The sequence below is a fragment of the Anser brachyrhynchus genome (genome assembly GCF_964034855.1).
Source record: "Anser brachyrhynchus genome assembly, chromosome: 3".
NCBI lineage: Eukaryota > Metazoa > Chordata > Aves > Anseriformes > Anatidae > Anser > Anser brachyrhynchus.
The window spans coordinates 30,279,653-30,304,958 of NC_137696.1; the positions used below are offsets into that span (position 1 = coordinate 30,279,653).

At 41.0% G+C, this 25,306-nt stretch overlaps 2 long non-coding RNA genes across 3 annotated transcripts in view; one reads left to right on the forward strand and one right to left on the reverse strand.

Moving 5' to 3' along the window:
• Positions 1–319: 319 nt before the first annotated feature.
• Positions 320–25,306, reverse strand: part of LOC308192501 — a 54,734-nt gene continuing 29,747 nt past the window's right edge. Inside the window, exons 2-3 of the long non-coding RNA XR_013948849.1 lie at positions 6,896–8,235; positions 320–1,813 (exon numbers count right to left, since the gene is read on the reverse strand). This is a non-coding gene — a long non-coding RNA (uncharacterized lncRNA). The remainder of the gene's footprint in view (positions 1,814–6,895; positions 8,236–25,306) is intronic.
• Positions 4,256–9,763, forward strand: LOC308192500. Of its 2 annotated transcripts, none has more exons than XR_013948847.1 (2): positions 4,256–5,448; positions 8,234–9,763. It is a non-coding gene; the product is annotated as an uncharacterized lncRNA (long non-coding RNA). The 2 variants fall into 2 exon arrangements; XR_013948848.1 differs by having other exon boundaries at positions 5,442–5,577.

The window sequence follows — 25,306 nt, forward strand, 5'->3', positions numbered from 1 at the left end:
ACATCTTTGAAAGCCTTGCAGTGATTTTTCCAAATGAAATTCTTTCTCTATTTTGAAAGAGTGCCTTGGGAAATGAAGTCCATGGTTCTTCTTGTATCATGTGGACAATGCGTAGGCATATTTTTCCATATCATAAGAACACACAGGACATTTTCCCACTCCTCTAAAAATTGAGTTAATGCAGAATGATTAATGCATCTGTTTGGACTGTCAAAATGCTCATTGTAAACTTGATGCATCATTAAGCCTAAGTACATTGCAGGAGAGGATACAGTCCAAGGAACAGAGTTTCTTTTCCCTTGATTAATAAAGGCTTGGAAATCATGCTTAAGAGCATTCTGAGGTCCCTCAAGGTCAAGAAAAAGATGTAATAATTAGGAATTAGAAGTGGTTCACTCTGAGGCATTAGGCAGTGTTTCAGCTCACCATGCATTGCTCAATAATTTACTTTAAAAACTTCCACACAGCTTCTTCTGCGCTTCCTCTCCCACTCTACAATGTTTTGTTTTGTTTGGTTTGGTTTTTTATCTTCAGGAGGGACAGTTTAGATATTAGGGCTACCCACTCAGTCTACATCCCATTGAGGTGGTTTGGCAGAGCTGTTGGAGGGAAGCATGCACTTAATTCTTCTGTAAAGTGGCTGTTTCATGGGAAATATTGTGCAACCCCCTGACAGAAATTAGGGCAACAACCCAAACTTTTTTGCCTTGTATGTGTGATTCTTGATTTTGGAATCTGTCACCCGATAATGCAAGTGGACTTCACAAGGTTGTTATAAAACATAAGGAAAGGTCGGGTTTTGTAGGAATGACAAGGTCAGGTTTTGTAGGAACTATATGCAGAATCAGCAAACATTTGCTGTACAGCCTTCTTCTCAGCAATTTATTTCCAAAATAAATGGCAGTGCTTGTATCAGTACTTAAGCAAATTATTCCCCTGACTCACCATTGCTAATAAACTTTACACAAGGAACAGAGGGTGTTCATGCAAAACCAATCAGTGTTTTCTGTCATAACACTGCTGAATAACAGCAAAGAGAAAGAAAATATTTATAAAGAAAGACTGTGAAGTCAGTGAGCTTCATTCAGGACCAGCCCAACTGAAGTAGGACACAAAAGGTGGAGCAAGGAAGAATACTTAGGACTCATGGGGATGCAATGCTGGACCCAACAGCATTGGCTGGAAGCTGGAAACCCTCTCAGCATGTTTGAAACCTTACCTCTTCCATATAGTTCAGTAGTGAACAGAACACTTGCAGAATTCAAAGTACCTTTGTTTTGGGGTTTTTAACCCATTTTACAGACAGAGTATGGTAAGAAGGTTCAGCAATGTTTCATATATTTGTTTTTCATACCATTTAATAACATCTGAAGAACTAGCAACAAATGATTTCAAATGGTTTCTTCAAACAATAAAACACTGAAAGTACTTTTTTTTCTTTTTTTTTCTTTTTTTTTTCTTCCTTGAGCAAGAAAAAGGTCTTTGAAAAGCTTATGCAATGCACAGCTCTGAATGTGTGTCTTGACTAATGAAACCCCAAGGGTTATAGAGTAGAGCTCATATCACAGGAGCAATTCTAAGGGCCAGAAGCCTATTATTTTGTAAGAATTAATATGGAAATAAAAGCATTCATTGCAGTATGTTTATTAGTAGCATTTTGGTTATATCATCACCGGGTTACTCTAATATCTACTAGGCAACTCAAAAAAGCTTGAGGTTTTACAGGGTGGAAGATACTCAATCTTATATCTCAGGAGCCAGTCTGAAGACACCAGGGTAACATTGCTTTCTAGAAACGAAGATGCTTGGAGCCCTAGGAAAAAAAAAAAAAAAGTGTCAGATTCAGGTTTGTCAACACAACAGCTAATCTGATATTGCAAAATTAAGAATTTCAAGTTTTCTGAATGGAAAAAGGGCCTACAGATATCAGTTGCTTTCTGTTCATCAGTAGAAGAATAAAAATTTCTAAAATGGGGTAATAGTGTTTTCAGACCTCAAAATAGGAATTTGAAATACCTACAGACAACAACTGCAGGATCTTTTTCCTGCTCCTTCAGTAATTATCACTCAGCCTGGAAAGAAATGCTAGCTTCAGTTTTTGTTTGAATAACAAACATCTGTAACTGAAAACAAATGTTAATAAATACATTGATTTCAAATTTCAGTGGTTCACTCTTCTTTCCAATATTAATCTAATGAAATTTACAATTATCTAATTATTTAAAACTAAATCAAAAATAAAATACAAACAGATAGTCTTTATGTGAACAAAAATGTAGGTAACTTTGCAAGGATTGGCTACAGCAAAATACCGTTACCAATGTAAGGAAACCAATCTGAAATGCCCAAAACTGAATGAAGCTTTAGTGAAAATATGCAGTGGAAAAAAATATAGAAAATAAAAAGTCAGGAAAAAAGCTTTAAGGAGAAATTGCTAAAAGAAAATGGGAAAGAAAAAAAAATAAGGAAAATGCTGTTTAAAAAGCTAGAGTTTGAAATATCATATTCCACCTCCACGGGAAACAAATCCAGTGGCTACTTTTTCATAGACAGAAGGGTAAACACTCTGACTAAAACACACTGGATTCCAAACAACATTGCCAATGCAAATACCACCAGGAAATACGAGCTGTGCACAACACTTGCCCCATAGTTGGGGCAAGTTGTTCTGGCTTTTACAGGCACAAAATACTGTACACGGTGTTCAGTAATGTTACACCTGAGCCATGCATATTGACAGATTTCTAAATACCACTGGTGTAGCATTCGGAGGGCTGGCCAGCCCAGTGAGAGGCATGCTCATGGGGCATGGGCTGCCTGCCCAGGGGCTTTCTCATAGATGTTTGTTAAGCTCTTCAAGTAAGGCATCTTTTGAGGTTGGTGATTCATCTTTGAAATGCAGAAAACCTACAATGCATCTTTTTTTTTTTCTTGGTTGGTGTCCTCTGTCCCTTGCTGAGGGAGAAGGTAGAGTGATGGAAAATTGTTCTTAGACTTGATAAACCCTGCACGGGGTCCAAAACATACACCTGGGATACCCTGCAACTCTTCTTCCTTGGGGTGGGCTTTATTCAATATCAACATCAGTTTATCTGCCTTCACCTTGACATGCGATTGAGATCATGTCTCTCATGCCAAAACAGACCTGAGTTGAAATAGTACTCAGCAAACCTGGCTGAGGCTGGGGAGTGCTCAGACCCAAGAGCAAGCCCATTGGAGCCCATGAACTGGGTTGCTTTCTTAACAAAGACGTGTCCAGTCTGCCTCAGGAGCAGCTAGCACTACTGGGAGTGTTGAAAGATAAAGTGAATGCAAGGTTGCTTTAGGTTGAGAATTTCAATGAGTTTGGAAAAAGGTTATCTTTCTTTTTACTTTCATGCTGTCTTAAAAAAAAAATAATCCTGTTTTCTGAAGAATTGCTATGGCTCCTCCACACCCTTAAGATGCTCAGAATTATAATTATTAGGAGAAGAAAAGATGAAATACTTTTGTGTCATGTTTCCACTGATTCAAAGAAAAGCTTACTTGAATATTCTTCCTTTGATGTAGGAAAGAAAGGTAATATCAGTCTTGAAGTCTTTTCATGGATGAATGTAATATATACCAAATTTGTGTCAAGAAGAAACATTTCTCCCTTTTTCTCTCTCCTCACCAATTAATTTTGCAATGAAAAGACAACATTGTCCCTTATTAAAATTCCTGAGCTCATGGCCCACTTTTTTTAAAAGTGTGAGTTAAAATAAACATACCTTGACTTGATCACTGCCTTCTATATATTTGAAAAGGTGGTCTGTGAAAATACTTGTGAGCTATGATTGCGCTATCTCACGGAACAATTAGTTTGTTAGTCTAGAATCTGGAAACTAGTCCAAACTAGGAAATACTTAGATACAATATGTGCTTAGGTTGTGAGCATGACTATCTGCAACAGCATTTTAAGGTTCATGAAGTGCTCAGTATTTTCTTACTCAACAAGCAATGTCTAGCCATCTTGGTTATTGCAGTGGGGTGGCAAATTTCTGTTGACATCTATGAATACAAATGTAATGCCAATTTCCCTGAAGTTCAGGTCTTGACCCCAAAACACTTGTTTTCTATGCCACAAATAAATCAAGTAATTACTTGATGCTAAATGTCTGAAGGTAGATGTTACAATTTTAACTAAATGCAAATCTTTCTTATTAAGAAATATAAAAATATCAGTCAAACAAACAAAAGATAACATCATGTGTTTGAACTAATCACTTCACAGAAATCAAGTGTGGATAATGTTTAAAATGTTATGCAAACATTGCACTTTGGCTTCAATGCCTATTAAAACAGAAAACTAGAAGGTGGGGTATACTTCAGTATACACTTGAGTAGACACCAGAGATTTTTATGGTGGAGAAGACAAACAGAAAACCTATTTTTGTATTTCAGGAGAGGACTGGCCAACCTGTTTCTAAATAAAAAATAATTGCAAAGTGTTCCCAGCATTGCAGAAATCTTTTCTTGTTTTTCCCTAGTTCTATCTTGAGAATGAAAAACAGAAAAGAATGACATTTTAAAAATTATCCAGTGTTAAGGTTTTGAACATACCAAACTTCTGAATGTCAGATTTGAAATACATTTATGCATAAATACATAGATGCTCTTAAGTGTAAGAGCAGAGAGCAAAATTAAAGCATGGCACATTGTGTGGCCTTTGGGCAGTTTTAGAAGGAACATCAAGATCCCTGACTTTTTTCTATCTGTTAGAATATATGGGCAACATTTCATGAATTTTTGCTCTGTGTACTTGATTATTGTTATTTGCTTTTACTACTTTCATGTTGCATTCATTAATAGGTAAGCATTCTACATTTTGGTGTTTTTTAGTTGTTGTTGTTTGTTTGCTTGTTTGTTTTTTGAATTTCAGTAAGACCTAGTTGAAAATGAATTTAAGTCAGAAGTTCAAAATGGTCATAGCAATGGTCTCCAGACAGCAGGTTCCAAATCATTCTGCCTGCACTCTGTGCAAAGTTAGCTCTTGGTTCTTCCTCCCTACTGAGCTGCCTGACAACAGAAACCTCCAATATTGAAAATGCAGAGTAAATTCTCCTGAGAGTGCCTGACAGAAAAACAAGGTGTGTCTCAGATGGAAAGCTTAAAAAGACATTTTTAATGTCAGAGATTTTGCAAAAAAGTTTGCTGTTATAAGCCAATGGTTCAGTAGCATTTTCAAGATCAGGAAATCCTTTCACTACAATGGATACTTTGTAATGCCAACAGACAGATCCAAAATTACACTGTGACTCATCCATCAGGCATTCAAACATTTTTACTTTCTTAAAATGTCTGGAGTTTGAATCATCCAAATCTCCATCAAAAGAAGAAGCAAGCAAGCACTTTCTCCTTTCTGATGGGATGTTTTGACAAGAGGCTGTGTCTTTCGCCAGCAAACGCAGAAACGTGTGGCATTCAAAGGTCAGTAACAGCAGTCAGCAGTGTTTGCAATATCCTGGGTGCTGATCAGGCTGCTAACCAACTTGTCTCTACAGATTTTTACCTCTAATAGAGCCTTGCAAAGAACAAAAGCACTTTGGCTATGGTAAGGTATGTGTACATCATAATGACTTTGTACAAGCTAAGTACTGTTGAAATTAATCTGTTTAGACAAGTTCTTCATCTGATTCACAGCTTAATATACCCTGAAAAGGTTTCAGCAGGGTTTTCTTAATTTCCTGTGTTGCTTCTTATTCAGACATTGCTGATATGAAATTTTTAAGGTGAACATGGGAACAGCAGGGATCTTCATCGCTGGCATTCATGAAACCCCACAAATTTCTTTCAAAAGTGATTTTATTCTCCAGTGCTATTCTAGAAAGCAACAATAACGAGTTCACAGGGGGGTTAAAGATTTAGTGCATAGATATGTAAAGTTGGTGCTCACTTGTGTAATCTTACTAATAGTCCTTGAGGATTTATTTTAATTCATGAGAATGTCTATCAAGTTCTTTTTGTTTCTCTTTTCACTTACCTGCTGCAGTGTTCATTACTGAGCTCTTTTTACCTGTGAGTAGTGGAAAATTGAGCCATAGGTGGAGAAAGCTTTTCTGAGAGGGATGGGGTTTTTGTCATAAATTTCAGTAATTGCTATATAAAATTAAATTAAAATTGGTATGAGAAGTACTGCATCCCAGTCACTGGCCTGAGGTGGGCTGTGTGGGCACCCGCACATACACCATGCACCCCAGGTTTAACAGCATTCTTACAGACCATCCACCTCCTTCAAGCCAACAAAAATGGTTAATAATCAAGAACTGTGAAATGTCTAGGCTCTCACTTACAAGCCAAAGGAAGCAAATTAACTGCTTATGTAGTTACAATTTATTCACCTGGCTTTCCTTGAAACTAAATATAACACATCAGATTTAAGATGCTGATCCTGCAGGCTCCTGCAAGCCCCTGAAGGACTGTCTAATTTCACCACAAAAACCAGTTCCATTCAGTGACTGACACAAAGCTAATAATGAGAACAAAGCAAACAAATGTATGCTTGATTGAAGCTTTATGACTTAAAAGTTGGTATTATTGAAACAAAAGTATTCAACAAGTTTATTTAGACCTGATGATAATTTTGATTTAATTTCAATGCTAATTATTTTTTCAGTTCCTTCATTGCAATAGTGGCTCAGTAGCTATTTGCTACAAGCCTAACAACAAATTTTAAATTATCTAGAATTGCACAATTTTTTTAAAAGTAGGTCGCATATCTGATTAGAAACAAGCCGGTTCACAAAATTTTAATATGCACACAAAGATTAAACTGTAACGAGGAAATTAATGTGCAGCTGGACATAAAAACACCCAGCTGCTCACACAGCCTGGGAGCTCATATTTTCAAATGCACCAATGGCACAAGAAGGCATACCTGAGATTCCATCCTTATGAATAGAAAGTACAGGCTCTCCACATCTTTTAATACACACCTCGAACTTTCACAAAGTGGACATTCAAATGCTGTAAAATAGGGCATAAACAGTTGTCTGTTAACTGGACAGGTACATCATGGCTCATACACTGTGCCTCAATCCTTTCATTTACACAGCTGATTTGCATCTAACTGTAGTAAAATTTTGTGGGTGTTAAATATTTAAGTCGGTACCTAAAATTAGAAGCCTGTTTTTTAAATTTCTGTCAATTATAATGAGCTTGACAATAAGCATTTACCTCCACAGAGTATACCTACCACATTTGTTTCAATATCAGCTAAAACATTACAGAAAAAAAAAAAAGCTCTACCATTTTCTACATCAGGCTGTTAATCCAGCAAAATTACTTTTTCAGATGTAGAGATATACCTGCAATATAACATTTCCAGTCTTTGTTCACCTTTGTTCAAAGCTAGAATATACCTATATAAGAACTACCAACTGGAAAGTACTGGTAGGACAGCAGATTTGCCGAGGGGTGGATTAAACCGTGCAACCATAAAACCCACAGGAGCATGTTTTAACCACTCTTTCTGGAATAATTTGTCCTTGTCTACTCTGGCAGTCTTATCAAATGTAGAGATAGTTCGACTGCAGTCTTTACTGATGCTCACCAGGAACAATAAGTGATATTTTAAGATAGATCATGACTGTGGGCAAAATCCTGAGCTCCCTCTCTCTATGGAACACTACTAATTTCAGTGGGCAGGCTGCAAAAGACATTTTTAATCTAATTGTTTTGTTTTGTTTGAAAATATAAATATATATATATATATTTAGGAAGTATTAAATGACAAAGTAGATTGGCACTCTTGCTTTAGATATCAGTGTCAACCAGCACCAGGCAGCATTTCAGCTTTCAAAGGAAAGTTACAGCCAATGAAAGTCATTACTACATGCCACTGACTTGCAGGGAAAACTATTTCCACAGCATTATCTACTCAACAGTCATAAGGGTGGATGTTTTCCTTTGTGTGCTTTTGCAAAGTCCACAGTTACGAATACTCACACAATAATAGCTTGAAGCTTGACTCGTTGAATTGAACTGTAAGACACAAACTTCGCTGAAACAGGACATCCATTAGTATAACAATCTCTATTAGACAGCACATAAATGGTTGTCACAGTACAATAAAGTAACTTTGAATAAAAAGCAATGAACTTTGAAACACCACTGCAGTGGAAACTAACCGTGAAGTCTGCATAATAGTAAAGCAAACAAACAAAACTTACTGGGAGGGAACTCAGGCTATTTCTCATGTTTTCCTCTCTATCAGCCCTGTGGACCCATGAAAAGGAAAGAAAACATGATTAATGCCTCCCTGAAGTCCACCAGTCACTAGATACCAGATTGTCCTTTCGTGCCTGTCAGTTACTAGCACAGGCTGGAGCTGAAGTTGGGATTGTCTCCGTTTTGCCAAACAAAAAAAAGCAACAGTCCAGCTGGAGGAAGGAGAACTACAATCTATCTCTCTGCTCATCCTCCCTCTTGTCCTGACAGCTTATTCAAGAAAAGCCCAATACTAGTAGAACATGCAACACAGAAGGGTAAATTTTATTTGAAGCAAAATGTGTGACGAGTATCCCCAAGTACAGTTCAAGGCAAACAAAGAGCCCAGCAGTATTACTACTAAAATTCTCCCCTAAGTGGCAAGTGGGATTCTGATTTTCTAAAATTTTATACTTAATATGAAGACCCACATGGTAATGACCAGGAAACAAAGTAAGAAACTAGCTTTCCAAGACCTTTGTTCAATGGGAAGTGTTTAGTGCAACGCAGATTGACATTTGCTCTTTTGCTGCTAAGAGTGAGCTCTCTCCTAGAAGAAGACATTGGCAGTTTCTTCATCCAAAAGACAAATGGCAGCCACAGCCAGCAATTTCCTTCAAGTTCTCCAGACAGCCCTATGACCCCCATTGACGTGCCAGTTGTCCAGCTTCAGTGTTATTCGAAGGAGACTTCTTCAGGGATGCAGAAATGGCAAACCTAAATGGGAGACAGGGAGCAAGTGTCCATCCAGATCCCACAAAATGCGGACTGATGATACCAGCATAAGCACCTGGCAAGTAAGAAGATAACCAGAGGACAAGAAGAAGACAACCAGAGGACTAACCAGAGGAATCTAAAGCAATTATTTGTAAACCTGTAATCAGTCATTTACGGAATGAGATGGTCATGGAAATAGCTGCATCCCGTCCTGTGTTTTAACAAAACTCATATTTCAAAAGTCCCATCAGAACATTTCAGAAGTTGGCATGACGTGGAGACCAGCTCTGGTTCTGAACCCCCCGAGCTCAACCTGGGTAGTTCAGTGGTGTCAGAAACACCCAGAGGCTGCTGACACCTTCATATCTGTGCGCACATTCATGGCTATTACAATAACCAGCAATGTTTTCCTTTCAGGAAAGCAAAAAATACTCGGGTGAACAAATGAAAGCTAGGAGAGAGGAGGTAAAATATTTCAGCTCTCAGTTACTTTCCAGATGATCTTTGCTGGTTACTGCTGACTCTGGACCACCCCAAAACATCCTGTATTTTCAAAGGGAGTCACCTTATTTTCAGAGGTGACAGGTTTCAGTCACCTTATTTTCAGAAGTGACAGGCTAACGGTGTATGAGGAACAGCAATGGGACTTCTTCAGAAACAGTCCTAGAAGAAAAAAACAAACAAACAAAAAAAAACCAACAACATGTTTTTGCACTCTTTCTTTGCACCTTATTAAGAAGGCATAAAACTCTCTTTGTGCTGTGAGTGTCAGTAATTGCAAAGCAAATAAGTCCTGTAATCATGCTCTACAGGTCTGTTTCCTCTGTGAATCTCAAAGTACTTTACAAAGGAAGAGAAATATTGCTATTCCTATTTAAAGTGGATGGTTCCCATTTCACAGATTTAGTTACCATACCAGACAATCCCCTCCGGCAGCAGTAATGCTTCCTCAGTTTAGCTGTAGGTATAAAGAGGATCAGCCTAGAGATGCATTTTAACCAACATGCACGAGAGAAGCAAACACGTGGCTCGAAGCATTTTGTTTCAAAGTCTGCATCTCTAGAGGACACATGAACATTGGAGAAGATCTCTCTCACAGACACATGCAGCCCAAACACCTGTATATTCTTTTGGGTTTATTTCATAGGATGATTTTTCTTTCCATTCTGCTCTAGCAGCACATCTTCCTGACAACTGGAAATGGTTAGAAAACAGCAGGAAAAAGGGGGTGGGAGGGAAGCGAGGGAAAAAGAGAATATCTACATGCTGCTTTAAATATTTTCCAGATTTGAGGTTTAAGGGTTGGGGGAGGAGAAGGAGGGGCCTGTTTTTATAAAAAGCATGGGAATCCAAAAGCTGAAATCTTTAAATTTCCAAATGCTAAAATTCAATGGCACTAAGTCAAAACAGATGTTTCATTTTGTTTTTGCATTTTAAAAATGGATGTATGTTTGAATATTGTCATTTCATAGCAACATATTTTGTTTTAAGAAGTGTTATAAAAAGCTCCATTTTCCTTCTACTTGAATTTTTTTTGAAAGCAACTTCCGAAGGGAAGTTTCAACAAGAGAAAAGAAGGGGAGTTATGACCTCCCCTACCTCCAAGCTTGAGTTTAATCCACAATGCAGACAGCTCCAGCTCACCTTGTGGTCTTTATTATGCTGTGCTCAGAAAAAGAAGGACCAAAGAAGGGTTTGGGTATTCCCTATTGGACATTATCTGATGATATAATGAATTAGGGGCATTGCAGACTTTACCTTTTACCACTTATGATTTATGGGGGAAGAATAGAATATAAAGCTGAAGAAGAGTAGAGCACTTTTTTTTTTTAAATTTATTTATGTTGCTATGTAGAAATAGTATATTACTATAATACCATCATTTCATAGCTCTGAGGTGTCTTGTTTTGTTTTTCTTTTTCTGTCAATTTTCTCAAAATGTTTAATATACTTTTTATAGTCAATACTTGACATTTTGTACTTTAGTAAGATTTTTTTTGAAAGATGGTGTTATTGAAAGAACCTTAAAGCAGTTCATGCAGATATACATATTCAGTATATGCAAATGCACATTAGACTGTATTTTCATTTAAAATATATTTTAATACAACATACCTTTAATACAAATGCAAATAAACACATCTTCTGAAGACTGACTTTCCTTAGCTTAACTGTTTTCTATATTTTAAATGCCGCTTCAAGGATGATATAGTTGGCATATTTGCAAAGAAGTGTAAAATCTTTTATAATTTTTTAAACTCTGCAAACCAATTCCTTTGTAAAGATTCCTACAACACCACAGCAACATTTATGCAAATGTGCCCACTGAGATGAGACTGAAAGACTGGAGAAAGCAGTTAAAGGGATTTTTTGGTATAACAGATAAGGTTAATCTGAAAGAATTTCAGAAGGAAAGAAAAATGCAGTTGCAAAATATGGATTTAATCGTGTGGATCCTGGGGGGGGGGGGGTTGGGGCGGAGGAGTGGGGAGAGACAGAAGGGAAAATGTACCCAAAGATTCAAGCAAAAAAAATGCTAGAACTGCTTTGCAAATGACAGAAATAGCTCCTGTGTGCTATTTTTATCTTTAGCAAAGTAAGTCTAAGTAGCACACAAGAGCCCAGGGTCAGACTTTTAAAACACAAAGAGTGGAGATAAGATGCATTGGGTGCAGAGAGAAGTGTGTTATCTGGCATCTGACTCCCACTGCAAATCAGGAGACGAGCAACCCATTTTAACTTTAAAAAGTCAGCCCCCACCTCCACCTACAAGTTGTGTATGAGTGAGTAGCATTTCCTCTTTCAAATGTTTTTCCATAAACCTTCAAAGAGCCACAGTGTACAAGAGCTCTGCAGCAGAGCCCAGAGCACCTCAGGAGTGGAGCAGTGCAGCAGGGCTTCACTCCTTTTCACTGTGACATTTACACCCCATCAGCTGTTGCTTTATAGGACAGCGGGAGAAAATAGATGCATTAAGTTGGGTTCCTTCATAGCTGATCTGAGCCTGTGATTTCAAGGGCAAGAAGAAAACCTGTAGCTTTCCAAAAGGGCAGTTTTCATCCACTCTGGCCCTTAGTCACACACTGCGTGCAAACCTTAGGCAGCCTTTTAATCCTTCCCTGAATTACCATGAAGTAGGCTTGTAGTAGTGCTCCTGTACCCAGAACCACAGTTCCCCAGGGTGACAAAGGGCAGCCCACGCCACAGTGCTGCGAGGGGCAAGCTGTCAAAACCTGCTCCTCCCTGTGCTTCGTGTCTGGTGCTTGGGCTGTCCACATGGAAGCCCAGCACATAGCAATGCTGTGCTTGCAATTGCCTATGTTTAGCACCACTGCCTCTGCCCCGGCTCTCAAGTCTGCTTGCTGTCTGCAGGATGGGTACATCCCATTTTATTCTGAGAGAGTGCAGCTGATGGTTGCTTTTGGTTTGAGACAGGCAAAGCACTTCTGTCAAAGGGCCAAAGCAGAATAGCAGCTGCGGCCCAAAAAGCTCACTCCTTTTGTTTCCATTGGGATATTCTCTGTTATTATGCAACTCTGAAAGGAATAAAAACCAAAGGATTCCAAACAGCAGTTAAATAATTTTAAGGAAGAGGTTAATACAGACTACGCAGAAAGATACAGATCACAGGAGAGTTTTCAGTATAAGTAGACAAGCAGCCCAGGGTGATAGAGTGAGACATAAAGAGAGCACGTATCTCACTCAGCATCACACAGGAAACTTGTCAGGGTGGTAGAGCTCTCTGAAGTCAAGCTGGCGCCTCACTCCATTTCTCTGACCCTAAGACTGTGTGTCACCAGTCCCTTGTGCCCAGTCCACTTCTCCATGGCTCAGGAGCAAGTTCAACAACAATTGTCCAACTCAGTTTTTACTCTTTGGTTCAAACCTCCCTCTCTTTAAGTGTGTGGTAAGATGAGTCTGCCGTAAGGTAGGTAGTTCTGATTCGTTAAAGGAAATATATTCTTATGACTGTTTCAGCACTGAAGTCTTATTTCAACACTTACTAATATTTGCAGAACACTATTAGGATTCCTTTTACTAATCACAAAATCAGCATTGCTGAAAAAGGTTGCTTTTTCCCTCAGAATCAGCATTTCAAGTTCTTTTTCCCTTTCTTTGATTGTTTGCGTTCCCTTTGCTTCTCAAGCCAGCCCATCCTATTTTCTCTCAAGCGATGTAAAAAGAAAGCAACTGACCTACCACAGCTCAGCTCTTGTACAAACTGGATTTGTGGAGTCGTGGCCTTTGGGAAAGGCGCTTGTCAGAGTAGTCTGGCTGCTTGGCTGACAGTACTGCCTCCCCACAGCCCTGGCTTAGTGCTTGCACTGTTTGCAGAGCTGGACGACATCGTCACACACCGTTAGTTGCCCGAGAATTAAGCAGGTTGTATCATTGTGTTCTCAAGAAATTATTACTTCTCGACAGTCTCTTTGTTTTGAGATTAGCTTCTATTTTACTGTAACTGAGCCACTGAAGAATGTCTTGCAACATTTCATAATTGCTCAGAGCTGATCAAGTGCAACCAATGATTAACAGCACATTCACTGTGGTTCTCAGATGCCTGGCAACCTGCATCGTGACAGCCAGTCCCCAGCATCTGCTACATTTAGAAAATATGGTGAAAAATGGGGCCTTTGTAATGTTCCTCTGAAGATGTTTAAGCATGTTTGCTTGCCGTGTGTTTGCAGTAATCAACTCCATTATTCCTGTGCTGGTGGAACTTGTGAGCCCTGAGCTATGTCTTGGCACCTGCACTCAGACATTGTATAAATACATATGTAGCAGATTTTCAAGCTGCTCAGGACTGGACTAGCTATTGCTTTTGCTTCCTGGCAATCTCTTAGTAAGTGACTTTATTGGCACAAATACTCTTCAGTTAAAACAAGTCTGAAGTGGCTCTTATAGGAGTCTATTTTGAATTGGTATCGTGCAAAATCTTGCTAGGAGCCCAGTTCCCTAAGGTACAGACATCTGATCAAGGAATGTGCTGGAGCACTTGCATCCTGCAAAAACACGCTCAGCTTCACGCTTTTGTATGATAATAAATACTTGCAGAGAACTGGTATTTTGTAGCACCACTCCCCATCCTAAAACTCATCATGCTCTCACTTCAACCCTCTCCCTACTGTGCTTTCCATCAGCCAAGTCCCCAGCCCAGAACAGGCAGAGAAAACCTCCCCCTGAAACACCTCATGAAAAGACAAGATGCTGGGATCTCTGGTGCTGGGATGGTCCTGGCGGGCTGTGGCCCCAGCAGACCAGCAAGCAACTTCCCTCCACCCCTGCTGGAGGAGCAAATAGGCCCAGCCACGGTCTGCTCCACATCTGGTTGGCCGCCCCGACGTCTGGCACTGAGTCCACGGGGATATTTGCAGTCTGTCGAGTGGTTTGATGAACATGTCAATACGATGGTCAAGCACGTCGGTTTTCATTTTACGTAGCCTTGCCAAAGTATGTTTTTTATTTCAAGCGAGGCTATTTTGAAGCTCCCTTTCATTCTTCTGTGATGTCTCACGGATTACCGAAATTCATTTTTGGAAGGCTGAAGCGGGCTCTACGGCTCAGTCCCTGCTCCTGCTGGGCTGCTCAGGGGATCCTGCACATGTTCCTCCCTACCCCGAGTTCCAGCACCGCCAGATCAGATGGCCTTCACCACTCCTCTTTGCCTGTATGAAAAAAATCCCACCACCACTCGCATTTTGCAGTGTTTAGACATAACTGGGGCCTGGCTCTGTCCCTGCTGGAAATGAGTGGGCAGGATGCGAGCGGTGCAAGAGCTTTCCCACAACAGGGGAGTAACCACAGAAAAAATGCCCCAGCATTGCTGGAGCTGCAGCCAGCCTCTGGGAGGGCTGTCCGCTCATACAGATGAGGACACCCAGGAAAGCTAATCCTTATTAATCTTTAAAGTGGATTGGATAAACTAAATTAAACTCCCACATAGATACTTTTACTCGTCGAAAGGGAAGAAGCGCTGGCAACCACTGTGATTTGTTTAACAGTGTCCACAGGGCAGTTTAATTCAATTTAATTAATTCATTTTGGAATTCACTCCTTTAATTAAATTCAAGTTCACTTTCTAGATATCTGATCTGTTGACAAGCCCTAGATGAATAGCCCTTCAAACAACGTTGTCTGTTTTGCTAACCGAAAAATGGAAGAAATAATTCCAGGACAATGGTATTGCTGAAGGGAAAGGGGCTGTAAAAAGAGCCTGTGCAAGAGCGTGCTTGGCTTTGTTTTCAATTGCAAGCAATTCCGTGACATTTCATATACTTTTATATTTCTGCTTTGGATTTCTAAGGAAGAATTCAAGATGCAATTAAATGATAATAATGTCTCCTGGTTCTGTAAGGAATCATCCAGTTTCTGTAAACCTGTAATGATTTAAAGCTTATAAAAAGCAAGACCAAGCACATTCCCGTAGAGTTATGTGTCACAAATGGAGCCTACTCATCCTCAGGCTCTACCCCAGGTGCCAAGAATGAGCAGAAAGTTACATTTGTTTTTACGCAAAGAAATGCCAGCACTTTTGGTTCAGCGAGCTATAAACTCAGGAGATCCAAGTCCAGCTCATTTTGACAAGATGCTGCTTTTCAGCAGGTTTTCTATCTTTGCATAGCTGTCATGGAACTATCCCCGCTGCCCAGTTGGATGACTAAAGACTTTAGGAAAAAGAACAATAGGAATAAGAGCTGATAACACAGAGTGACTAATGACTAGTGCATTTATGGTACTGCTGTTTATGGTCTGATGCCCCAACACGTGGTATTTTCATGATGCATGAATACATTTGTGCATAGAAACCATCCAAAGTCTGGTAAAAAGCAGATGCTGAGTGGAAGTCTTCACTTTCTTGAATTGCTCTTTATTATCTAAGAAGCTTTGGGCAACAAAGATACAATTCTCAAAGGGGTTATTAGACATTACCTTAATCCAACAAAGCACTTCAGTGCAGACCTCCAGAGCTCTGCTGGCTGTTTAAGCCAGAGGGCTCTGCAGCACCTTGGTTATCCAGTCCCATGTGAAAGCTGCTTAGTGAGGAACAGGAAAATAAAGAGCTTCCAGCCCACCGACAGTTAAAAATGCAGCTGCAGCATTCCAGTAATAACATCCGGGAAATCTCAGCTCCCATAAGATCCCACTGACCACAAAAATCTCCCAAGCTTAAACACTCAGAAAATTGATTGCTGCTACTTTTTTTTAAAAAACCAAACCAAAACAAAAAAACTGTCTAGTGAGAGCAGCTTTATGAAGTAGATTTGTAGCAGCAGTTATGGTCAGTATCAAGTGGATTTCCTCTCTGGCAGGAGAGAGTGATATCAGCACACACTGTCCTCCAAAGGTCTAAGAACACAAAACCTCGAGGGACTGTTCAGACATTTCTCTTGAGCCCTCAAGAAGGGGGAAGCTGGGCATTAGAAGTGATCACTCTGCACAGTTACACAAGCTGCGGCCTCTAATTCGCAACCTCTCACACAACTTTTAGCCAATTTTCAGATCGGACATTGCAGCCCCAGATGCATAAAGTACATTAAACAGCCCTGTGGATAATCTGGCAGTTATCCATTAAGGGGCTGTTGGGCTTTGGTGCATACATCCACTGTGATATGGGCACAGCAGGTCTTTGCTAAATGTATGGCTGCTGCCTCAGCTTCTCCTCTCTCAGGATACATCTCCTGGGGCTGAGTTGTCCTGAATTTGCCTTTCAAAGTAAGGATGAGTCTAAACGCACAACATAGCTCCAATGTCTCTTTGTCTGCAGATTTTCCATGGGCTACCGTAATGATGATCAGAGACTCCTTGGAGGGTCTTCCTGCCTGGAGGGTGAGGAAGTGCTGCCTCCGTGAGGAGACTTTTCCTGCATTGATATGGTCTCTCCACAGCTCTTTCACTTCAGTACTTTCTTCTGGCCCCATGTGGTCAGCAGCGTACTTCACAGCTTTAAGGAAGCAACTTATATGAGCCGAGGCCTCTTCGTCCTCCTCCTATAATTTCTACCTCAATGAGTATATTGAACAAAATGCTGTATGGCTGATCATGCCCCTGTCCCAAACCTTGCCTCAGCCACCTTACAGTTTTCCTTAGCTTTTCCTTTTATTAAAAAACCCACTCGCTTTCTGCCACCACCACCACCACCCCCTGCAGTCCTGTACTACTGGTGACCTTCGCAGGGAGGCAGAGAAAAACCCAGGTGGGAGCCCCACCATGCCGAGCGTAAAGGCAACCTGCAAATGAGAGGGGGGGGAGTAACACACGGGATAACACCTGTAGACCTGAGCCCAACATACATCATGCACCAGAGCACCAAAATTCCCACAATCTTAGGCAATGTCTGTAGCACTTGTTGACTGATGAGGAATTCATTTTTCTCCTCCAGGTCTATTACCTGGGCTGATTGTCCTCAGTAGGAGGTGAATTGAGAGCCCAGGCAGAGATGTGCCAGGTGGAGAACTGGCCGTGCCTCAGGGAATATCTGTCAGATGGGAAACTCTGCCTCTTCCTGGGTGGTACTGATTTCAGCATCTTGCCTTACTGACTCCTCCATGGCACTGTGACAAAATTCAGATTTATCAGCACCTCTGGCATTAGGTACTTCAACAACACATGCATATGCCAAGTTCAGCCTGAAAAAAAAATTATATGATCTGAAATCTACGTGCATTTCTTCCCCTTTTGAGATAGCTTTGCTTCGTTTTTAACAATAATTAGAGTCTCAAATGGCCATGACGTCAACAGAGCACATGATGTGGTATTTAGAGAGCAGCAATTACACAGGAGTTGAAGCAAGGTCGGTAAGCAGAAGCAACACATTTTATTAGACTCAGTGTGGTTACAGGAAGAAACAAATGAACTCTGGCCTTGTGTGCACTGAACATCTTCTGAATACCTTTTGTTTATTTTTCCCTCTCTAGAAACCATTCCTTTCTTCTTATTTAATAGAAGGATAAAGAAACAACAGATAAAAAATAAGAAAATGTTGGTTCCACCAGAAATCGGAAATTATATATTACATTTTCTAAAAGTTAAGATGTTAAATAAAATCTTGGATTCAAGCACTGTCTGTTTATACTACCCCAGGTCTCACCATTCAAAATACAGCCCGGTCCATGTTTCTCACTTATTGCTTTCATTTTTTCAAAACGTATTAGCCCATGACTCCTTGCTAAACCATTTATTTGTGCCACACATACAGAAACCAGACCTTTTTTTTTTTTTTGCTTATGCTATTTTTTCCAAGCACATTTTATGTTTTTATGTCACCATTTAAATCTTGTTAAAGATCTACTCTCTGAATCACTATAACTGCAGAAAATCAAAACTGCAATCACAATATGCTGAATACTTAGATTCTTGTTTGGGATCAATCTATAAATCTGGATGAATTCTCTAGTTCTATTTCTGAAACACACGCAAGCACAGATGCAAAAGGAGAGAAATTATTTCAAGACACCAAAACTCAGTGTTAACCGAATCTCACATGATTTCTTTCAACTTCAGCCAAAAGTTTTGCCTTTGCTAATACCAAGGAAACTTGAAGGATTCAGAAAAATAATAGACGGAAATTCTTGCCTGGCAATTGTTTGCTTAAAAGCCAGTTCAGCACCACATAATAATAGCCTGGGGTGGGCAAGGAAGGCATGGCCTTGCTCTCTTAGAAGGGCAGTTGGAGGCATTATAGACAAACAAAGTAATCACCGAGCTGCAGTTTACGGCTCAGTCTAAATCTTTCCACAAACAAAACCACAACGGGTGAATCAGAGATGTAGCCTGGGCACCAGCATTAACATCACTTATTCCCACAGGAAAACGTCCTCACAGGGCAGGGGGCCAGAGGCGCCCACTGGCTCCGGGGTGACTCAGGCCTGGTCCCCACGGCCAGGAGCAGTCGGCGCTGCGGCAGGGTGGGTGGGAAGACAGGGCTACGGGCTGTGCCTCCCAGCTTTCTGGAGGTGTGAGGGAGGGCTGACTCAGAGGAAAATTTGCTGTCTACCAAACTGGGTGACTGCTTGCGGCACCCGGGATTTTCCCTGAAAACTCCTGTTCAGAAATTCACCGGGAGCCCTACTGACTTGCTGGTAAGGGGCCAAGCAGCGCCAAAGTCATCACACAGAAAGAGAAATTGGTTCTGCTTAGTGGATGTCCTCTTTTTGTTTTATATGCTGTAGACTTCGGTTTTTACTCAATTAACCCGCCTGAAGTGTCAGGGAAAATTTTGCCCGAGAGTAACTTGCACAGTGCTGTTCAACAGTACCGTGCAATTTTGCAGATAAATAATATTAGTTTCACATTTATGCGAGCATTCTGCTGTGGGCCATTGCCACAAACTGAGCCTCTGTGACAACACCAAAGGAAAATGCAGTAACAGCACCAGGCAACATCTGAGATTACTCCCTTTACACGGTCTGCCTTGTCTTCCTTCTTATTAGCAGAGAATCTCAAGTACAATTTATATTCAGTTAGCTAAATGTATTTCTGAAATGTCCTTTAAAGTCAATGCATATCTCCTTTTCAGGAAGCAGTGTGACCCAGTGCAAACAGAGAACCTAAAACTTTTTAGTCAACTTTTTTTTTTTCCCCCCTCTGATTTCTATCCATTAGCTTAAGTGGACTTCTTCCCCAGATATTTATATGCATCTAGTTTGAGTCAGCTTCGTTCCGTACTTATTTTAAAAGCTTTATATCACTAAGCAGTCTTTAATGATGAGCAGCGAAAATGTTCTAAAAACTGATGCTGTTCTCCTACCTCTTTCTCTGAAGAGGGAAATTACTTGGTCTTTTTTTTTTTTTTTGGCAGGTTCTGCTGTTTTTTACGGTAGCATTAGTTTTGAACAATTCAATTTATTTTGTTTATCTGTATTATTATTCATATTCCTGACAGCAGAAACTGGCAGCCTTTTCAGATGGCTGCTGAGCCAATCTGTACTTTGTTGTACCACTGTGCACCTAAAATGAACACTTTCTAAAATCCATCACATTTATCTGTGGTAGCAGTGTGTCTCACAAGTTTCATTAGTGATTACAAATGTGATTTTCCTTTGCAGGAGATAACAAGTCTCATTTACATCAACTTCAAAGAGTCTTTCCTTGAGAAGACAAAGTGTTAGAACCATTGGACCATTTACAAGCGAAATAAACTATGTGGCAGCAATGGGTTTGCTGTTTGTTTCTGAAGCTGTGTAAAAAAAAAAATATATATATATATATTTTTTTCCTGAATGTGATCCCAAATATTTTCAGCTTTTGTGTCTGTCTCATTGCAAGTGCGTTTTTTTTTTGTTTGTTTGTTTTTTGTTTTGTTTTGTTTTGTTTTGTTTTTTCTCTGAGGATTTAAGCAAGTAGATATCTGTGCATACATCGCCTGGCCTGGCTTACTGACAAGGTACCCCTATTTGTCCACAAACAGACAGAAGCTACCAAACAAGCTGTTGGTTTAAAACATGCTTTTTCCCCTTCTGCTTCTGTTATTTTTCCACTGGCCAGCCCCAAAGTCCATATTCTGAAATAAGTTTCCAGTGCTAGGGTATGCTTTGTTTCAGCAGAGCAGAGTTCAAGGCTTTTCTCCTACACATAACAACGTGAGATCTAAGGCTACTTGAGCCCGGCTACCTTAAAAATAGGGCTACAAAGGAGTCATAAGAAGAAAACCCCAACCAGTCTGCTACAGGAAGGGTGCTGAGTACCCAGAAAAAGCATGGTAGCTTTCAAAAAGAATTTTCATGTCGGTGGGTCACTTACTCAGAGACTCTTTTTAGTGGCAAAAACAATCAGCGGTGACATGATTTTGTTGTTGTTGCAGACACAATGCCTTTCAATTTCCTTTCACTTTCAGGTATCTCTGATGATCTTCTGCCAAAACCCAGGGAAGTCAAGGGCCAGATAAATCCCATCCTCATAACGAGAAACCCAGTGCTAGTGATGTGAGACTTTCCCATGCCAAGCCCTCGATGCCGACGGCAGAGCTGCAGGCTACACCTCCTGCAGCAGGGGCGAGAAGCCACAGGACAGGACGGGCAGGGGAAATGTCTGCAGCTTATTTTACCCAGAATCTGGGCAGACCTGCTCCTTCCTCAGCCTGCTCACTTCCCCTTCATCAGGCACAGAGAGGCAGAAAATTTCTGAAGGTGAATGCTGAGCAAAGTCGAGAACAGCAGGAGAAAATGTGGAGGAGGAGCAAACCATCCTCTGAGTTATTTCATTCACTCAGTCTCCTGATAAGGCCCTGTATCAACCCTATGTAAAACTCTCTCTCACACGGTAATTCTGCATTTCTGCTCCATCCTGTCTCCTGTAAGTACAACGTGCTGCTTCTGCACCAGCAGTTTGGAGCCTTCTCTCCTGCAGTCTGCTGAGCAATTATGGATCCCCTTCTCTAGGAAAATTCACACCACTGCTAGCTGGACTGAAAGCTGCTAAATGAATTCTTCAAGTGTCTGCTAGTGCATATGGTCGCTTCCCGTTTTTGTCAGTGTTCAACCTTCTGCCTGTATTCTCCGCCTTTCAGTCTCTGTCTTTCTCCCCTCCAGCCAGCTTTGCATTTCCTGCCACTCACAGGCAGCCTCCCTTCCCCCTGGAAGACAAAATGGAACTATCCTAACAACCTTTGACACATTCATGAAGAATAAACTTATCTGCAAATATCAGGCACTAAAACTACCCACATCTAAGACAATTCCATTTGGAGACTGAGAAACAGCATAGATTATCTCAGGGAAACTCAGAAAGAAGGGAGCTTTTGGCAGCATCTGTATTTCCTGCTGTATACCCATTCTTCTTCTTCTCCTTTTTTTTTTTTTTTTTTCCTTTCCCTGCAGGGAAACATCGCAATCAGTATTTTAAATAGTATTTTTACTTCTTTGATCTACAACCAGACCCATGTTTCCCTTGATTTTGGCAGAATATCATCAGAGGTACCTGAAAGTGAAAGGAAGTTGAAAGAGATTGTGCTTGCAACAACAGTAACAACAACAACAAAAAAGACAATTTTTATACCCACAGGGAAGGAGAAAAAAAAAAAAAAGATTGCCTATTAAATAGCACCAACGCTGATGAAACCAGGTTCTGGTGATCTGCTTGTCTACTTGTCTGTTGCTTGCTTGAGCAGCACACAGCTGTACCAATTATGGCTGAGATGATAAAAATTTCCACCCTTCACCACACAACCAGAAGTTTTTGCTCTGGGCTGAAACATAGCAGGCTGGCATCTTTGATTTAGCAAATGGCAATTGAGATGGATGCAAGCCCTTAGACATCGCTGCGTTTCCCTGGTGAGCCTATGCTCCCATGCAAACTACATCTAGGAGTGGGAGAGAAGCCTCCTGCTGCCACAAGGCTCTCTTGGAGCAAATGTTCCCAAAGATTATGGCATTATTCATCACAATAGTATCTCTCATTAGCAGATGGCTATCACAAGGCAAGGCTTCTAGGGAAAGACAATTTCTTTTATTAGTTTCGTATTTGGAAGAAACGAGCAAGCTTTCAGGAACACAAACTCTACTTCAAGGCACCATTTGAAATGGTTTTCAACCCATTTGTTCCCCAGCCATTTGCTCCTCGGAGAGGATTTTCTGTTGTTAGGGGAAGTTCAGCAGACCAATGTACGAAGTTACCCTCTCCCAGAATTTGATCTGTCAGATTGATCTTACACCACAGATGCATTTGTATCACGTAGCCATGATGCCTCCTAGTGCAGGAACCGGAGGGACATTTCTTAAACTTTTTTTAAACAGAGGAAAGCTGGTCCTGCCCCAGCAATGAGCACCCTGGGGGCTGCAGCAGGCAGGGAGCACCAACTGGGACAGGAGACAGGTGATACTGGTGTGACAAGGGAGTTCCCAGACCAGGTCTTCCTTTGGGGCTCCCAGGAGACCGTCATACAACATAGTTCAGCACAGTTAGAGAGCACCAGGGGCTTTCCCATGACCCCCCTCACAGCCCATTTGACTGCCTGATGCTGTGTCTTCGTGATGCCAAGCCAGCGATGGGGAAGAGTGCTTCCTTCAGGACAGACACCACAGTCTGTGGCAGTGGAAGAACTCCAGCCACTGCAGCCGTGCGCACGCCCTGTGGCTGACGAGAGGCGTGGAGGATGTGTGTGATGCCAGCAGTGGGTGACAGCCGGGGGGCAGATGCCGTGGTGCCAGCAGGCCTCAGCATCACTCACCCAGCGAGGGACGTGGCTCACGAGGATGGAGCCACCCCAGCAAGCTGTCACACCGCTGTCTGCTCACATCCCTCTGCTTCAGGACAGGCTGTGTGCTGCTCTGCCTACCCCTTTAATCGTCTTCACCTCCTCTCGAGCACCTTCTTGGTTTAAGTGCCAGACTCATGTTGCAATCACCTCCCAAATTCTTTTTGATGCCCTTTTCCTGAATGCTGAATCTTCACAAATTAAGCATGCCAAAGCTTGTGTGCATCTTTTTCTTAGTGCACTTCCCATTTTGAGAAATACAGCCTGACCATACAGAAAGGTTAGCTTGTATATCGTTATCAGAAGCTCACGCATCTTGTAATTTTCCTAAAATCTCACCTCTTGGCATACAGCAAGGATTGGGCTTTCTGTTTTGCTAAGTACAGTTCTAGCCCTTTCGGAAGTAGAAGTGGAAGACTTGAAAATGAAATGCTCTCTGTTCAGAAAATAAAGGACAACCAAAACCAGAATCCACGGTTATTATTTTAAAAATACATGATGTCAAATCATCTCATTTTTTTTTGAAGGCCTGGGGCTGGCAGCACAAAACCTGCCTCTAATTCTCTGAGTTCGCAGAGTGATATATCTGTATTGCAAAAGGACAGCAATAGAGGTTCATTCTCGTCCTGTAAGCATCCATCATCACTCTGCGAGGCACAGACGCACACACACCATTTCAAGCAGTCTGGGCCACATCCTTATTTAGAGAATAGTCTCAGCTTCCTTGTACGTTTGCTCTGTGCATGCTCATGCCATGCAACACATTAACATAACAGTTGACAGAATTAATCAGCGGTAATAGAAGCACTTGCATGACTTGACCCGTATAATCTCTTTGAGGACATCTCTCTCCTGCCTGCACTTTCGCTCACCCTGTGCTTTTATGTCTAGCTCCCTTATTTTTACCCATCATCTGCAGGGCAATTTGAGCATATTGCAGCATGAGTGTGATTACTAAGCTACACAGCAGAAGTTACTTTTGGCAGTGGCTATTGTAGAGTGGGTAAATATAGCTGTAAAGCTGTTCTCAGGCAGCTTTTTTTTTTTCTTTTTTTTGTCTTTTTTTCCCTCTAAATGAAGATCTGTATCAGAAAAATGTCACTCAGTTTGAGACTAAATACATAAATGAGTAAATAAATCCAATTAAGTTTTGGAAAAAATTATTAATAAGAGGTAACGCAAAAAAGTTCTTAAATAAATGGAAGGATTTTTTTTTTCTTGGAAATGACCGCAAGAGTTATTACGCCTGACAGCAGATGTTACTCTTCTGTCCTTGTGTGTTTTGTTGTTAACGCAGTATATTTCATCTAATCAAAGGACACCAGGACAATGAAACATTTAGACCAGGGCAATGAAAAATTTTATAGACCTGAGTGCCTTTCTTATGATAAGAAATGAAAATATCTGATCTTATTTCATGAGAGAACATGAGTAACTCAAGAAAGCAGATAGAAAGGACCTTTCTTGCTCAACAACAACAAGAAATAAGGGAGTTCAGATACAATCCAGGTAGAAAGGTGTTTCTCTCCCTGGACAGATGGCAGAGGCAAACAAACAACAGGAAATTCCTTTCCATTAAGCTGCACATATGCATGCTTTTTTTCCCTGGGAATACTGGCTTGTGTTACTTTCTGAGGGCTTATTGCATGAGACCTGTATGGGTGGGACCATCCGAAGGGAAGCACTGCATTCTGAGCATCCTGCTTCTCATCAGCTGGCAAGCTCTGAGAGCAGGTCTCGGGCTCTGGGCTGGCTCTTCCTGCTCCCATGGGGGCAGGTGACACCCAGGATGCACTTGGAGCATCTGACATTGTGGCTGACATGGAGCAGAGTCCTTTCTGCCCGTATCTTCTCATGCAGAGGGTGTCACTGTCTAACCCTTATCAAGAAAGTTAAAGTACAGGCAAATGCAATTCCATATGCTATTTTTAGATTTGCAAGTATGCAAATACACAAGCAAGTAAGCATGGCCCAGGCCCCTTGGTGTGCTGCCAGGATACAGCTGCAAATCTTGGGGGTTTCTGGATCAGGCAGTTCATGACTACTCCCATTAAAAAGGAAAATGATTATAAGATACGTATCCTATCTGACTTAGAAATACATTTCCCTTCTTTCATTCCATGTTGTCGTGATGGATCTCGCTTGCACAATTCTTGCCTAGGGAGGTGTCAC